The sequence below is a fragment of the Drosophila gunungcola genome, unplaced genomic scaffold (assembly GCF_025200985.1).
Source record: "Drosophila gunungcola strain Sukarami unplaced genomic scaffold, Dgunungcola_SK_2 000010F, whole genome shotgun sequence".
NCBI lineage: Eukaryota > Metazoa > Arthropoda > Insecta > Diptera > Drosophilidae > Drosophila > Drosophila gunungcola.
Genome location: NW_026453198.1, coordinates 649,404 through 667,811, shown reverse-complemented (window position 1 = coordinate 667,811; position 18,408 = coordinate 649,404).

Below are 18,408 nucleotides of genomic sequence, written 5' to 3'. Positions count from 1 at the left end.
TTTCAGAGTTCATGAGCAGAGACTGCGTCGCCATAACCATCAACGGTACAGAAGCTGCCCCGAAGTTAGCAGTGGCCTCCGCCTACTTTGCCGGGGAGGAGGCCTGTCCACCGCCAGGAATACCCGGGCTCGGGCACTGCCGGACGAACAAGATCCCCCTCATCATAGGATGTGATGCCAACGCGCATCATGTGATCTGGGTCAGCACGGATGTCAACAACAGAGGTGAGCAATTACAAGAATTTATTTTAAACAATAACCTAGAGATCTGTAATGTCGGCGCCAGGCCGACATTTGTTACTAGGGTACGGGAAGAGGTGCTAGACATAACTCTAGCAACCAATTAATTTAAACCCCACATTAGGAACTGGCATGTGTCACCAGAAGAATCCATGTCCGACCACCGGACAATTTTGTTTGAGGTAGCCTTCAATACAAAAAGATGTAACCCTAAAAGAAACCCCAGAAAAACAAACTGGGACAAATTCAGGTCAACTCTAGAGCTTAATCTTTCCAACGAACCGTCAGGATACCCTAGACATCCCTTGGAATTAGATAGAGCGGTAGACAATCTAGGCCACAAAATAGTGAATGCCTTTGAAGACAGTTGTCCTCTAGGCAGACAGAAGCGGGAAACAGACGCACCATGGTGGAATGCTAGTCTTGAACGACTACGAGTAACCACTCGGAAGCTCTTCAACAAACCAAAAACTGATTGGAACTGGGAACTATACAGGCGAAGCCTGACGCTCTACAACAAAGAGATCAGAAAAGCCAAACGGAAAAACTATAGAAACTTCTGTGAGGCAATAAGTAACGTCAACGAGGGCGTGAGACTGCACAAAGCAATGGCTAAAAGTGCAACGGATAGTAATTTAGCCCTAAGGAAAGGTAATAACACCTTCACCTCCACGGATCGGGAGAAATTAGAATTGCTATTTGACACGCATTTCCCGGGAGTACTCCCACTACGGGAAACATAAGGCGTGATCAACATAGAACCCCTAGAACAGTAGCTAGTGACTGGGCAGCAGTCAAGTCTATAGTTACGCCCGAGAAACTCAAATGGGCTATTGGAACCTTCCAACCATTTAAATCACCGGGATTAGACATGATCTCTCCAGCTTTCTTACAGCAGGGGCAGGAACTACTCTTAACCCGCCTAAGAAGTCTAATGGTGAGCAGCCTAGCCCTTGGGTACATCCCAAGTGCATGGTGCAGCGCTAGGGTGGTCTTCATCCCCAAGAACGGGAAGAAAGACATCACCAGCCCAAAGTCCTTCAGACCTATCAGCTTAACTTCATTTTGTCTTAAAACGTTGGAAAAACTGGTAGACTATAATATGTGAAGAACAGCTCTCAGAGACTGTCCGCTGCAAAACACACAGCATGCATACAGAGCAGGCCGTTCAACAGACACTGCACTTTATCAACTATGCCGCACCCTAGAAGGGGCAATTGACAGCAAAGAAATAGCTATCTGTGCCTTTCTAGATTTAGAGGGAGCCTTCGACAACACATCACATGATGCAGTTCGAGCTGCCCTGTCCAGAAGGAACATAGATGTTATTACGAGCAAATGGATTGGCAACCTACTTGAATCCAGGCAAGCAACATGTACACTGGGTTCGGATAGAGTGACAATTGCAACCAGCAGAGGCTGCCCGTAAGGAGGAGTACTGTCCCCTTTGCTATGGAGTCTGCTAGTAGATGAGCTTCTCAGCAGACTTGCTGGAAAAGGAATCCAATGTCAGGGATACGCCGATGACATCGTGATAATCGTTAGCGGCAAATTTGAAGCGACACTCTGCGACATCGTTCAACTCGGACTAAAGACAACGCTAGACTGGTGCAGGGAGGTTGGACTCGACTTAAATCCTGCTAAGACAGTCATCGTTCCCTTCACAAGGAAGTACAAACTACAGAGAAGGAGACAAATCTCACTGCTAGGAAGTCCTATTGAAACTAGCCGAGAGGTTAAATATCTAGGAATCACCACAAAAGACATTGGAAAAGTGTTACAGAGCACTCTATACCTGTCGAAAAATTGCTGGGAAATCCTGGGGAACCAGGCCTCAGATAATACGATGGCTATACTTAATGATCGTGAGACCAATCCTCAATTACTGAGCACTTGCATGGGGCAAACGAGCTAAGTTCACCAGCATGCAAAACCAGCTAGGAAAGCTGCAAAGTCTTGCCTGCGTATGCATGACAGACAACTGCCTTAGAAATTCTGATGGAGCTAACACCACTCCACTGTGCAATTGAAATTCAACGCAAAGCTACACTCCTGAGAATAAGCACTGAGGGCACATGTAGTGGTTTCATTCTAAATAACAGGGATGCGATTAATCTGTTAATCTTCGAGCAGAACTTCACAGCACATCTAGGCAATAAGAAAGATTGGACCACATTGTCTGAAGTGCACCCGATGGCTAAAAACACCATTGCGTAGTACACAGATGGATCCCTGACACAACAAGGCACGGGCCTTGGAGTGGTAGGGCCTCGCATAAAATATAATGAATCCCTTGGCCAATATACCAGCATATTCCAGGCTGAGGTATGAGCCATTGGACGTTGTGCAGAGCTCAACATACAGCGTGGATACAAGGAAAAGGACATATCAATCCTTTTGGACAGCCGAGCAGCAATTACTGCTTTACATAGTAACAAAATCACCTCGAAGCTAGTCCCAGAGGTGAAGAGTAAGCTAAATATATTGGGCAGCCGAAACAGGCTGGCCCTCAGATGGATTCCGGGACATAAGGATATATCCGGAAATGAACTTGCCGATAAAATGGCAAAACTAGGAGCCGAACAGCCCCTGATAGGACCAGAGCCCTACTGTGGCATAGGGAGGCACACTATAAAAGAATACCTTAGGAAAGATTAAAGGCGCCATGAGACAAGAACACTGGAGGAATACCCCAGTCCTAAGGCAAGCCAAAACTCAAATAAATAACTACAACAAGAAGAGGTTCAAGGAACTTATTCAACTAGGGAAAAATTCACTTAGGATCGTTACCAGATTACTAACCGGGCACTGTAGACTGAAAAGTCACCTAGGTAAGATGGGAATAACCAGCAGTAGAACTTGCTGATCCTGCGATATAGAGGACGAAACCTCTAAACACATCATCGCAGACTGTCCGGATTTAGCAAGTATAAGATGTAAAATCTTAGGAACCAGAACTCTTACACCTGAGCTCCTAGGAAGAATCAACCCACTAAAACTCCTCGACTTTATTCGAGGAAGTGGGTTGATATCTGAGCTGTAGGCTCTGAATAGATCTTACAGGTCGCGGTACACTAAACACCCCGATACTAATAAAAAAGGTAAATTGGCCTTTGAGTTCCGTAGAGCAATATCCTTCAAAAATAGAAAACAAATGCTACGCGAAAGAAAAAAAACGGTAAAAGATGAAGTTGATGACGTGGGCGCCAGTCATTTGACTGGCATAACCAAAAAATGTTGGCGCGTGCCACTTAGTGTAATTTGTGAAGTGCAATGGATGCCACGCTGTTAAAGGGGTTGGAAGGGGCCTTCACAACAATTTTTGAAGGTAAGTACTACAATGCAATGCGTTTACATGTGAGCTTATGCACCGCGCGCTATAGAAAAATTTGCATAAATAAATTTATGCTACGCGTTTGGTAGTTTTTAAACAATTTGAATAATTTATATTTAAATATTGCATGTTTCAGAACAAAAATCACCAAAAGAGCGATGGAATGCCTTCAGATGGATCAAATAAGGCATCACATACCTAAAGAGCTGTTTGGTCAAGCAGTAATTATTTTCAAAAATTTAACGAAGTGGCAAAAAGGAAGTTAAATGCAATAAATATAAATGGAGATGAGAAACAGTTAGGAAACACACAACACATTTAAAAAACATGTTCTCGCACACATACACGTAAAAAATTACTTTTTTGTTAATATATATACAAAAACTTGATTTTTTTATAAAAACATGTGCGTATATTCATACATACACAAATATGCAAAAAAAAAAACAACCTAATTTTGGTGCTAAGTGATCTCGCATTGTTGGTGCTCGAATTTGATTAGCAAGAGCAAATAGAGATGGAATATGATATATATGATGCAGAGATTAAATAAATATGCAACTGCAAGGCCAAATAAGCCACCGGTGCAGATCTCTGATATGAATATAAATATATGCATGTTTGTATAAACATACATATGTACATACATACATGTTCTTGCAAGTGTCGAATGTGTTTTTAAATTGTTTATCATCTTCATTCGCAGTCAATCGTGTCGGAATTTGTCTGTCATTAACTTTCTGTCTCTCTCTCGAACAAGCTCCTTTTAACCCTCTCTTCGTCTTTCTTTCTCTGTCATTCGTTAAATCCTACTCTGTTTTTCTTCCATCTCCCTTCCACTGTTTACAACAGTTCTATTTTGCCTAACTCTTTTGCCTCTGCTTCTGTAAAATTCAGAAGTCGAAACAGCTGCAAGTAAAACGGAATATGCGTTTTTAGGAATTCGTTTGCAGTAGATAACGAAGCTGCGCGCGACTTTTAAAGCCAGGGTTGCTCAAGCAAGACAACAATAATATCGTTGGTTTCTTTTTGGATCGCCATAATGTTTTCTCTCTTCTGTTTGTTTGTAACTGCTCTGCCATAAAGCAGTATTGAGCACCCTTGTTTTAAATATACATACGTCACATTTGTGCAAAATAATTACTATTTTTATTTTATTTGTGTCTTTCAGGCACATCATGCTGAAAATGAAACAGTAAGTAATACCATTGTATGATTCTGTTTGTATACAAATATTTTAAATGTATAGGTGGACGTGTCTAAAATTTTGTTAGAGTCAAAGAACTCGAAATACATTTTTAAACATTACTGTAAGGAGCGAACATTGACACTCAAACTAAGAAAGCTAAGCAGTGCAATTGTTGCTGAACACTAAGTTTCAGTGAACATTAAGATTTCACAACAAATGTTTTCCGATGTCGCTGAGCAAATAATCGGGTTGTTTGACACAGAAATAAAGGTAAGACAAAATTTAAATATTTAATTATATTTATACCCTTGCAGAGCGTATTATAATTTCAGTCAGAAGTTTGCAACGCAGTGAAGAAGACATCTCCGACCCTTTAAAGTATATATATTCTTGACCAGCATCACTAGGCGAGTCGATCAGGCATGTCCGTCTGTCCGTCCGTCCGTTTCTACGCAAACTAGTCTCTCAGTTTTAAAGCTTTCCCAAAAGTTGTCTTTCTATTGCAGGTAGTATATAAGTCGGAACAAGCCGGATCGGACGACTATAGCATATAGCTCCCATAGGAACAATCGAAAAAATAAATTTAAAAAATTTATAAATTTGCTGTTTTTTTGTTTTTTTTTTTAGTTCTTTGACATATAGTAATGGTTAAATATTTCTGAATTACGGTTTAAATTTCATCAAAATCGGATGACTATATCATATAGCTTCCATAGGAACAATCTCAAAAAAAATACAAAAAAATGGAACTTTTCTGTTTTTAATTTTTTTCTATTAGTTCTTCGACATATAGTAATGGTTAACTATTTCAGAATTACGGTTTAAAGTTTATCATAATCGGACGACTATATCATATAGCTCCTATAGAAATAATAAAAATATATAAAATAACTATCTAATAATTGAGCTGCAAATCATCATAGCTTCAATGTTTTTAAATGTTTTTTTTCTTACGCAAGTAAATCATAATTTTAATGTTTTAAAAAATATTTAATTCTTGCAATAGCTGCAAGGTGATATGAACTTCGGCTTGCCGAAATTTGCTTCCTTTCTTGTTTTCTTAAAAGTTCACAATCAGGATGGATTTCAATTTTTAAATACAATTTTTTCCTGAATCAAGAAATTTTTGTCATCGATTCAAAGACCGGCCGATTTAAAGGCGGGATTTCAAAGTTTTTGGGAATTTTTTTCTAGTCTAATTCTTCAACAAATCACTTGATGTGTAAGTATTGCGCTGTTGTATTCGGTGATTAGTGAAGTCCATAATATTATTAGTGATCTGGAGCTTGGCTTCAGATATATTACCTATTTTTAAAATAGTAATATAAAAGTTGTTGTTCCCAATTGTTTTGCTTGAGTTTATTGATTAGATTTGAACAATTTTGATCTCTAATGTAGATAGGTGGTGGCTTTACAAATTTTATTGGCTTGGAGTGGTTGACCGTCATCTTTTTTGAGCTATGGCAAATTTGTTTGCAGAAGTTGCCTTAGTGGTGTTGTTTGAAGTTTTCGTAAGTTTAGGCAAGTTTGTTTCTCTAGCTTTTTGCGGACTAAGTTTTCTTTATTTGTACATACCGATCGATCCCAGTCTGTACAAGCGTAGATTGTGAGAGCTCTGCAGCAGAAGCTAGTATTGCTCGCGATGCCAAAATCGGTCAGACGTTGGTCGATGTTGAAGTTGTTGTTGTTGTAGTCGATACGACAGTTGTTATTGAGGGCACCGTATTAGTGAGCGCACAAGCTGATGTAGTCTATAGTCTATAGGTGGAAGGGGGGAAGGGCATTGCAAACTCCATGACTGCGTTGGAGCAGCGCAGCTTGAGTTGGTAAATAGTGCTGGCGAAAGAGACCGAGCTCTCTCAGTAGCGAGCGGCGAAATTGCGATGAAACAGATGAATCCAAAAAAAGCCCCTGGCCATGATTTAATTTCGCCTAAAATGATAATTCAATTGCCTCTATGCGCAGTCAAAAGCATAACTACCATATTCAACTCAATTCTTAAATGGAAAAAGTCTGTTATTACACTGATACCCAAACTTCCGAACAGGTAAATGGCATAACAGCTGAAATACGCACAGCGTTTGAATGCAGGGAATACTGCAGTGCCTTATTCCTAGACGTATCTCAAGCCTTCGACCGCGTTTGGATTGACGGTCTGGTTCATAAAATCAAGACTGTCCTACCACAAAGCACCCACAAATTACTTGAAACTTACCTTAAAGACAGAGTATTAACTGTCAGATGCAAAAATTACTTCTCCGCCAACGACAAAATCGAAGCTGGAGTACCCCAAGGAAGTGTGCTCGGACCGATCTTGTATGTCCTACACACGGCTGACATTCCCACAAGCAGCTAAACAACTCTATCCACCTATGCTGATGACACAGCTATACCCAGTCATTCAAAATGTCCAAAAACAGCAACAGCGTATTTAAAAAAACCACCTGGGGGCCGCAGAAAAATGGCTAGCAGATTGGCGCTTACAAGTCAACGAACAAAAATGCAAACATATTCCGTTTACACTCAATCGAGCAACCTGCCCATCACTGGCCCTAATCAACAAACAAATCTGCCAAATCGATGAAGTCACATACCTGGGCATCCACTTAGACAGGCGGCTTACCTGGAGAAAGCACATTGAAGCGAAGAAGATTTCCCTAAAACTCATGGCCAACAGTTTCCACTGGCTCATCAATTCCCGCTCACCCCTGCCACTGGAACTCAAAGTACTTATTTACAACCATTGTTTAAAGCCAACCTGGATGTACGGGTCTGAACTCTGGGGAAACGTAAGCAGTAGCAACATAGAAATCATCCAACGAATACAGTCGAAGTTACTGCGAACAATGACTGGGGCCCCCTGGTATATTCGCAATGCAAATATCCACAGGGACCTGGACATAAAAGCCATTAAAGAAGAAATTGATAGTAAAGTCTCGAAGTACGAAGCTAGACTATCAATACATCCAAACCAACTAGCCAGGCAGCTTAGGCGGCTCAGTAACCACTCAAGGTTACAGGGCAACGACCGCCCACTCCTGCCCAACTTAGGGCCATAAACCAATTAACAATTATAATACAGTATAGGTTAAGATTTGAATACTTATTGTAAGTCTCTTCTAGAGAAGATTAAATAAACAAATAAAACGTAAAATAAAAACAAGAAGGAAAGCAAACTTTGGCAAGCCGAAGTTCATATACCCTTGCAGCTATTGCATTAATTAAATACTTTTGAAAACATTTAAATTATGATTTACTTGAGTATGTGCTAAAAAAAAACATTGAAACTATGATGATTTGCAGCTCAATTATTAGATAGTTATTTTATATATTTTTATTATTTCTATGGGAGCTATATGCTATAGACGTCCGATTTTGATAAAATTTATACCATAATTCTGAAATAATTAAACATTGCTATATGTCGAAGAACTAAACAAAAAATTAAAAAACAGCAAAGTTATAATTTTTTTCATTTATTTTTCCGATTGTTCCTATGGGAGCTATATGCTATAGTCGTCCGATCCGGCTCGTTCCGACTTATATATTACCTGCAATAGAAAGACAACTTTTGGGAAAGTTTCATGCAGATAGCTTTAAAACTGAGAGACTAGTTTTGCATATAAACGGACGGACAGACGGACAGACGGACGGACAGACGGACATGGCTAGATCGACTCTACTAGTGATGCTGATCAAGAATATATATACTTTATAGGGTCGGAAACGTCTCCTTCACTGCGTTGCAAACTTCTGACTGAAATTATAATACCCTCTGCAAGGGTATAAAAAAAAAAATCAACTATGTAAATGCGGTCACACAGATAGATAAAGCTTAGCTTCGTGCTCTGGAAAAACTACGGTAATTATCTAAATGTTAAGTAAAAGGTTAAGTCCCAAATCGTTAACTTTGTCTACAGAATAAAACCCTATTAATTAACATTCTTACTCTACAAGATCTGGCTTTTCGGTGCGGTATAGCGGGTTAAAGGCAACTCTTGGTGGCCATCGTTCGGTCGGCGTCATTTCTTTTATTCGCAGGTGAAGGGCAAGATGCTGCCGCTAAGAATCCCGTTGGAATCGAGTTGAGCGGTATTGGAGCGAGCGAGGCGGCGAATGCGTCGCCTGTACAGATCTGTGAGAGTCAGTAGCGCCTTCTTTAGATGAACAGTTTTAGCCATCATTGAATGGAACTTTGTCGCCACCAATGAGTGGAAATTTGACAATAGGGCGATTGTTCCTATGGTTTTAATATATTTTTATTTTTTTTTTATATTGTTTTCTTATTAAACAGTGAGAATGAAATGTACAAAATTTTAAGTGTACGCTTAAGTATATGCTGAATAAAATTTGCATGGCAGGACAATATTGTAATACAAGTATACCTATGTAAGTAATTAACTTTTAAGATCGTTTAAAAGTTCTGATACCGACCTGTTTTTAATATCGTTCTTGAGAATTATCTTAAAAAAATAATTTTGTATAAAGGTCCATATCAGGGATGCTTCCTCGGGGCATTCAATATTAAGAACTTGAAATATTTTGAAGCATGCATTAATGATTTCCAAAATATTATTGAACCCGTAGTATACTCCAGAGACGTGTACAAAAAACTGGGTTAAGATGTACGGAGAATCACCAATTCAACAGATTTTTGGTTGACACCTTTTCATTAAATTGAAGGCTTCGTCGACTTCAATCTTGGTAAATGTATTTGGCTTTGAAAGAGTCTGCTTCCAGGTGAAAAATGCGTTCCTGCCATCTTCAATAGTATAGTTTTTGCTCTGGGTTCCCTGACTTTTTCTTCCTCGCGCAGAAGGTTCCAACAGGGCTAGCAGCAAAAAGCGTCCTTCACGTCTATGAAAAAAATTTAATATTTTATTAATTATTATATAGAAATATTAAAATAAAAAAACAATGAAGGAACTTTGTTAATTATAATTTTTTAAATATTTTTGGCTAGCTTGTATTTTTTTAAAAATTGGTTATTTAAAATTTGCATACCCTTGAAGAGGGTATTGTAATTTCAATAAAAAGTTTGCTACGCATTGAAGAGCGCAGCATATCGTTGAAAGAAAAGGCAAATTAAAAAACAACAAACATTTAAGCTATAACTTTGCTGTTTTTTATTAATTTACTTCGAGATTTCGCCATTATTTACTATTTCATAATAACGATTTTAACTAAATGAATATCGGACAACAATTTCATATATCAAAATCGACATATTATTTTTGAAAACATACGCATAAAAGCCTAAATGTAGTTCATATACGTTTCGGCTTAACCAAGTGTTCTTTCTTTCTTGATAAATATATAAATTTGGACTGACCACTTGACTCCTCATTCGACTTTTGTAAGCAAGCACAACAATTTTTGCTCGATATGTTGGTTTTAAGTATTGGGGATATTTTAATACCCTTGCAGAGCTTTGTTTTAAAATAACCCCAGTTATCCACGAGTAGTTTATCCTTGCCTGTGAATGATCGAGCGAAGTCTGATTCTACCTGTAAAAATACAAATATTCGTTCGTTTTCTAAAAATGTTCTTGTTTCAATCGAAAATCTTTAACCTCAGCTGAAGCCACACTTTTAAATTTAAATCTGCCAAATCGATGAAGTCACATACCTGGGCATCCACTTAGACAGGCGGCTTACCTGGAGAAAGCACATTGAAGCGAAGAAGATTTCCCTAAAACTCATGGCCAACAGTTTCCACTGGCTCATCAATTCCCGCTCACCCCTGCCACTGGAACTCAAAGTACTTATTTACAACCATTGTTTAAAGCCAACCTGGATGTACGGGTCTGAACTCTGGGGAAACGTAAGCAGTAGCAACATAGAAATCATCCAACGAATACAGTCGAAGGTACTGTATTCAATGACTGGGGCCCCCTGGTATATTCGCAATGCAAATATCCACAGGGACCTGGACATAAAAGCCATTAAAGAAGAAATTGATAGTAAAGTCTCGAAGTACGAAGCTAGACTATCAATACATCCAAACCAACTAGCCAGGCAGCTCAGGCGGCTCAGTAACCACTCAAGGTTACAGGGCAACGACCGCCCACTCCTGCCCAACTTAGGGCCATAAACCAATTAACAATTATAATACAGTATAGGTTAAGATTTGAATACTTATTGTAAGTCTCTTCTAGAGAAGATTAAATAAACAAATAAAACGTAAAATAAAAACAAGAAGGAAAGCAAACTTTGGCAAGCCGAAGTTCATATACCCTTGCAGCTATTGCATTAATTAAATACTTTTGAAAACATTTAAATTATGATTTACTTGAGTATGTGCTAAAAAAAAACATTGAAACTATGATGATTTGCAGCTCAATTATTAGATAGCTATTTTATATATTTTTATTATTTCTATGGGAGCTATATGCTATAGACGTCCGATTTTGATAAAATTTATACCATAATTCTGAAATAATTAAACATTGCTATATGTCGAAGAACTAAACAAAAAATTAAAAAACAGCAAAGTTATAATTTTTTTTCATTTATTTTTCCGATTGTTCCTATGGGAGCTATATGCTATAGTCGTCCGATCCGGCTCGTTCCGACTTATATATTACCTGCAATAGAAAGACAACTTTTGGGAAAGTTTCATGCAGATAGCTTTAAAACTGAGAGACTAGTTTTGCATATAAACGGACGGACAGACGGACAGACGGACGGACAGACGGACATGGCTAGATCGACTCTACTAGTGATGCTGATCAAGAATATATATACTTTATAGGGTCGGAAACGTCTCCTTCACTGCGTTGCAAACTTCTGACTGAAATTATAATACCCTCTGCAAGGGTATAAAAAAAAAAATCAACTATGTAAATGCGGTCACACAGATAGATAAAGCTTAGCTTCGTGCTCTGGAAAAACTACGGTAATTATCTAAATGTTAAGTAAAAGGTTAAGTCCCAAATCGTGAACTTTGTCTACAGAATAAAACCCTATTAATTAACATTCTTACTCTACAAGATCTGGCTTTTCGGTGCGGTATAGCGGGTTAAAGGCAACTCTTGGTGGCCATCGTTCGGTCGGCGTCATTTCTTTTATTCGCAGGTGAAGGGCAAGATGCAGCCGCTAAGAATCCCGTTGGAATCGAGTTGAGCGGTATTGGAGCGAGCGAGGCGGCGAATGCGTCGCCTGTACAGATCTGTGAGAGTCAGTAGCGCCTTCTTTAGATGAACAGTTTTAGCCATCATTGAATGGAACTTTGTCGCCACCAATGAGTGGAAATTTGGCAATAGGGCGATTGTTCCTATGGTTTTAATATATTTTTATTTTTTTTTATATTGTTTTCTTATTAAACAGTGAGAATGAAATGTACAAAATTTTAAGTGTACGCTTAAGTATATGCTGAATAAAATTTGCATGGCAGGACAATATTGTAATACAAGTATACCTATGTAAGTAATTAACTTTTAAGATCGTTTAAAAGTTCTGATACCAACCTGTTTTTAATATCGTTCTTGAGAATTATCTTAAAAAAATAATTTTGTATAAAGGTCCATATCAGGGATGCTTCCTCGGGGCATTCAATATTAAGAACTTGAAATATTTTGAAGCATGCATTAATGCATTCCAAAATATTATTGAACCCGTAGTATACTCCAGAGACGTGTACAAAAAACTGGGTTAAGATGTACGGAGAATCACCAATTCAACAGATTTTTGGTTGACACCTTTTCATTAAATTGAAGGCTTCGTCGACTTCAATCTTGGTAAATGTATTTGGCTTTGAAAGAGTCTGCTTCCAGATGAAAAATGCGTTCCTGCCATCTTCAATAGTATAGTTTTTGCTCTGGGTTCCCTGACTTTTTCTTCCTCGCGCAGAAGGTTCCAACAGGGCTAGCAGCAAAAAGCGTCCTTCAAAAATTTAATATTTTATTAATTATTATATAAAAATATTAAAATAAAAAAACAATGAAGGAATTATAATTTTTTAAATATTTTTGGCTAGCTTGTATTTTTTTAAAAATTGGTTATTTAAAATTTGCATACCCTTGAAGAGGGTATTGTAATTTCAATAAAAAGTTTGCTACGCAGTGAAGAGCGCAGCATATCGTTGAAAGAAAAGGCAAATTAAAAAACAACAAACATTTAAGCTATAACTTTGCTGTTTTTTATTAATTTACTTCGAGATTTCGCCATTATTTACTATTTCATAATAACGATTTTAACTAAATTAATATCGGACAACAATTTCATATATCAAAATCGTCCGGTCCGGCTCGTTCCGACTTATATACTACCTGCAATAGAAAGACAAGTTTTGGGAAAGTTTCATGCAGATAGCTTTAAAACTGAGAGACTAGTTTGCGTAGAAACGGAAGGATAGACGGACAAACGGACGGGCAGACGGACATGGCTAGATCGACTCTCCTAGTGATGCCGATCAAGAATATATATACTTTATAGGGTCGGAGATGTCTCCTTCACTGCGTTTGCAAACTTCTGACTGAAATTTAGTACCCTCTGCAAGGGTATAAAAATAGGAAAAATACTTTTTATTTTTTTTTCGAACGACAACAGCAACAACAATTGTTAAGTTTTTAAAGGTGAATTTCTTGGTCCTCAAGAACTAGTGGGATGGTTCGAAGGGAGGCTTAGCTGAGGCCACCAGGCGGGTCTCAGGTTACGGATAGCGAACGACCTTCTGGGAAGGTTAGTTGCGAATAAGCGCAAGCACATAAGCAACCGCGGACAAACAGCGGGTATACCGATGGAGGTATACCGACAAGACGCTTGTTCGGCCGTTTTAACACCGTAGCCTTACACACCCCCTCCCTCACAACTACCTACCTCCATCCAATCCCCCACATCTCACCTCGGTGCCGGACTAAGGTGTCATTCGACCCGTGTCGATAGTCTGCCTGTCTGGGGGCCCGAGTTAACAAATAGCCCAGTCGCAAACGGAGGGTTCAGGCAAGTGGCGACCGTCTGTCCTAACTACGCCTTACCCGGGTACGGCGGATCTCTGCCCGGGCGGACTATATACTTCTCCGCAACTCGTGGGACCCTGTGAAGAAGATCAAAAACATAAAAATCCCGCAGGATATCCCTGCGCCGCATTCATTCCCAGCCAGGGAGCGTGGTGTGCCAGCAGGAGCTACCCTGCCAGCACGCCCACCTCTCGCGTCTGATAGGCCAACCTCTATCAGACAGTTGAAGAAGCAGGACGCTCTTCCAGCCCGGAGGACTGGACCACCCCAACAGGCGTGGCCTGCCAGGGTCGAAGGTAAAGTGGTACCTTAGGTATCTTATGCAGGGCATGACACCGGAGGAGGCCTTGAAGAAGGCAAAGGAGCCGAGGGAGCAGCCGGCATTGGGGGCAGCACCGGCTGGCAAACGGCTGAACACCAGCCGCACACCACCAACGGACACCCACAAGAGGTCTAGGCACGGCACAGGGGCTAGTGAGACGTTCTCACGGGTCCCTGGGCAAGTGGGGCCTAGCACAGCAGCGGCAGAAAAGGCAAAGGTTCAGGTCCAGGAAGATACCTTCCCAGTCCCACCAAAACCAGAAGCCGACAACCGCTGAAGGACGACTTTCTAGCTCGGCACCACCGGTCATCGGACCCCGTCCGACATACGCGGAGGCTGCCAAGAAAGCTACGCTCATCAGGGTGGACATACTCCCGGAGGGTTTCCCGGCGGCCAGCCTGACCGCAGAGGAACTATCCGGGCTTCAGGAGTCGGTCATGGACGAGATGCTCACGTCAGCGTGGAGCGGTCCGGTCGTGTTCAGGGGAATCCACTTCAGGGTGGGTTATCTGATTATCGACTGCCTGGATGAAGGCTCAGCTGAGTGGCTTAAAGTTGCCGTACCTCAGCTGCGGACGTGGAAGGGAGTACCCCTAGAAACCCGTACGGAAGCAGACATCCCGGCAGCTTACAACGCCACGTTGTTCTGCCCGAGGAGCTCAGACCGGACCAATGAGGATATACTAGCCTTCATTGGTTTCCAAAACCGTGTCGAGACTGACGCCTGGAAGGTCATCTCCAGGAAGAACGACGGAGCTGGTGCGCTCTTGGTCGTAGGGATGGACCAGACCGGAAGGGATGAGATAGTGGAGCGTGACCACAAGCTCAACTTCCGGTTTGGCCACGTCACCGTGAGCGGTCTGAAAAAGACTAAGAAAGCTCCGGAAGAGACGCCCAATGACGGCATCTGTAAGGCTGTCAAGGATACCCTCGAACCACTGAACGTGGGGAGCACGATGGACAATCCATCACCAGCATGAACATTGGGGACGACCAAGGGGATGGACACCCTATGTCATCCCAAGAGCTGGCCCAGGAGCTCCTCCTGGACGACAGCTGCGAAGAAGCCGAGGTTACCGTGATAGACGGTGGTGGAGAGACTTGCTCTCTCTCTTCACCAGACATCACGGAGCACCAAACCTCGGAGTGATAGCTGCAACAAGCAGCACTCGGCTAGCCCAGGTAAACATCCATCGGGCCAAAGCAGCATTTGCTGTCTTGGCGAGGATGTTCACCTCCCAACACCTCGGGCTAGCCCTTGTACAGGAGCCATGGTGGCACCATGGCATAAAAGGCCTGTACACGAAAGACACTAAGGTAATATGCGATCCAGGAGGATTACTTCCCAGATCATGCATCGTTATAAGGAAAGATATCAATTATAGTATCTTTTCAGAGTTCATGAGCAGAGACTGCGTCGCCGTAACCATCAACGGCACAGAAGCTGCCCCGAAGCTAGCAGTGGCCTCCGCCTACTTTGCCGGGGAGGAGGCCTGTCCACCGCCAGGAATACCCAGGCTCGTGGACCACTGCCGGACGAACAAGATCCCCCTCATCATAGGATGTGATGCCGGCACGGATGTCAACAACAGTAGTGAGCAATTACTAGAATTTATTTTAAACAATAACCTAGAGATCTGTAATGTCGGCGCCAGGCCGACATTTGTTACTAGGGTACGGGAAGAGGTGCTAGACATAACTCTAGCAACCAATTCATTTAAGCCCCACATTAGGAACTGGCATGTGTCACCAGAAGAATCCATGTCCGACCACAGGACAATTTTGTTTGAGGTAGCCTTCAATACAAAAAGATGTAACCCTAAAAGAAACCCCAGAAAAACAAACTGGGACAAATTCAGGTCAACTCTAGAGCTTAATCTTTCCAACGAACCGTCAGGATACCCTAGATATCCCCTGGAATTAGATAGAGCGGTAGACAACCTAGGACACAAAATAGTGAATGCCTTTGAAGACAGTTGTCCTCTAGGCAGACAGAAGCGGGAAACAGACGCACCATGGTGGAATGCTAGTCTTGAACGACTACGAGTAACCACTCGGAAGCTCTTCAACAAACCAAAAACTGATAGGAACTGGGAGAACGGAGAACGGAAAAGCCAAACGGAAAAACTATAGGAACTTCTGTGAGGCAATAAGTAACGTCAACGAGGGCGTGAGACTGCACAAAGCAATGGCTAAAAGTGCAACGGATAGTAATTTAGCCCTAAGGAAAGGTAATAACACCTTCACCTCCACGGATCGGGAGAAATTAGAATTGCTATTTGACACGCATTTCCCGGGAGTACTCCCACTACGGGAAACATAAGTCGTGATCAACATAGAACCCCTAGAACAGTAGCTAGTGACTGGGCAGCAGTCAAGTCTATAGTTACGCCCGAGAAACTCAAATGGGCTATTGGAACCTTCCAACCATTTAAATCACCGGAATTAGACATGATCTCTCCAGCTTTCTTACAGCAGGGGCAGGAACTACTCCTAACCGCCTAAGAAGACTAAAGGTGAGCAGCCTAGCCCTTGGGTACATCCCAAGAGCTTGGTGCAGCGCTAGGGTGGTCTTCATCCCCAAGAACGGGAAGAAAGACATCACCAGCCCAAAGTCCTTCAGACCTATCAGCTTAGCTTCGTTTTGTCTTAAAACGTTGGAAAAATATCAGAAGAGCAGCTCTCAGAGACAGTCCGCTGCTAAACACACAGCTTGCATACAGAGCAGGCCGTTCAACAGACACTGCACTTTATCAACTATGCCGCACCCTAGAAGGGGCAATTGACAGCAAAGAAAAAGCTATCTGTGCCTTTCTAGACATAGAGGGAGCCTTCGACAACACATCACATGATGATGCAGTTCGAGCTGCCCTGTCCAGAAGGAACATAGATGTTACTACGAGCAAATGGATTGGCAACCTACTTGAATCCAGGCAAGCAACATGTACACTGGGTCCGGATAGAGTGACAATTGCTATGGAGTCTGCTAGTAGATGAGCTTCTCAGCAGACTTGCTGGAAAAGGAATCCAATGTCAGGGATACGCCGATGACATCGTGATAATCGTTAGCGGCAAATTTGAAGCGACACTCTGCGACATCGTTCAACTCGGACTAAAGACAACGCTAGACTGGTGCAGGGAGGTTGGACTCAACTTAAATCCTGCTAAGACAGTCATCGATCCCTTCACAAGGAAGTACAAACTACAGAGAATGAGACAAATCTCACTGCTAGGAAGTCCTATAGAAACTAGCCGAGAGGTTAAATATCTAGGAATCACCACAAAAGACATTGGAAAAGGGTTACAGAGCACTCTATACCTGTCGAAAAATTGCTGAGAAATCCTGGGGAACCAGGCCTCAGATAATACGATGGCTATACTTAATGATCGTGAGACCAATCCTCAATTACGGAGCACTTGCATGGGGCAAACGAGCTAAGTTCACCAGCATGCAAAACCAGCTAGGAAAGCTGCAAAGACTTGCCTGCGTATGCATGACAGGGTCAATGAGGACCTGTCCTACAACTGCCTTAGAAATTCTGATGGAGCTAACACCACTCCACTGTGTAATTGTGTAATTCAACGCAAAGCTACACCCCTGAGAGTAAGCACTGAGGGCACATGTAGTGGTTGCACTCTAACTAACAGGGATGCGACTAATCTGTTAGGTGAGGTGCCCCTAATACTCCACCCTAGGGATGAAATGACAGCCGAACTAATCTTCGAGCAGAACTTCACAGCACACCTCGGCAATAAAAAAGATTGGACCACATTGTCTGAAGAGCACCCGATGGCTAAACACACCATTGCGTGGTACACAGATGGATCCCTGACACAACAAGGCACGGGCCTTGGAGTGGTAGGGCCTCGCATAAAATACCACAAATCCCTTGGCCATTATACCAGCATATTCAAGGCTGAGGTATGTGCCATTGGACGTTGTGCAGAGCTCAACATACAGCGTGGATACAAGGAAAAGGACATATCGATCCTTTCGGACAGCCGAGCAGCAATTACTGCTTTACATAGTAACAAAATCACCTCGAAGCTAGTCCTAGAGGTGAAGAGTAAGCTAAATATATTAGGCAGCCGAAACAGGCTGGCCCTCAGATGGATTCCGGGACATAAGGATATATCCGGAAATGAACTTGCCGATAAAATGGCAAAACTAGGAGCCGAACAGCCCCTGATAGGACCAGAGCCCTACTGTGGCATAGGGAGGCACACTATAAAAGAATACCTTAGGAAAGATTAAAGGCGCCATGAGACAAGAACACTGGAGGAATACCCCAGTCCTAAGGCAAGCCAAAACTCAAATAAATAACTACAACAAGAAGAGGTTCAAGGAACTTATTCAACTAGGG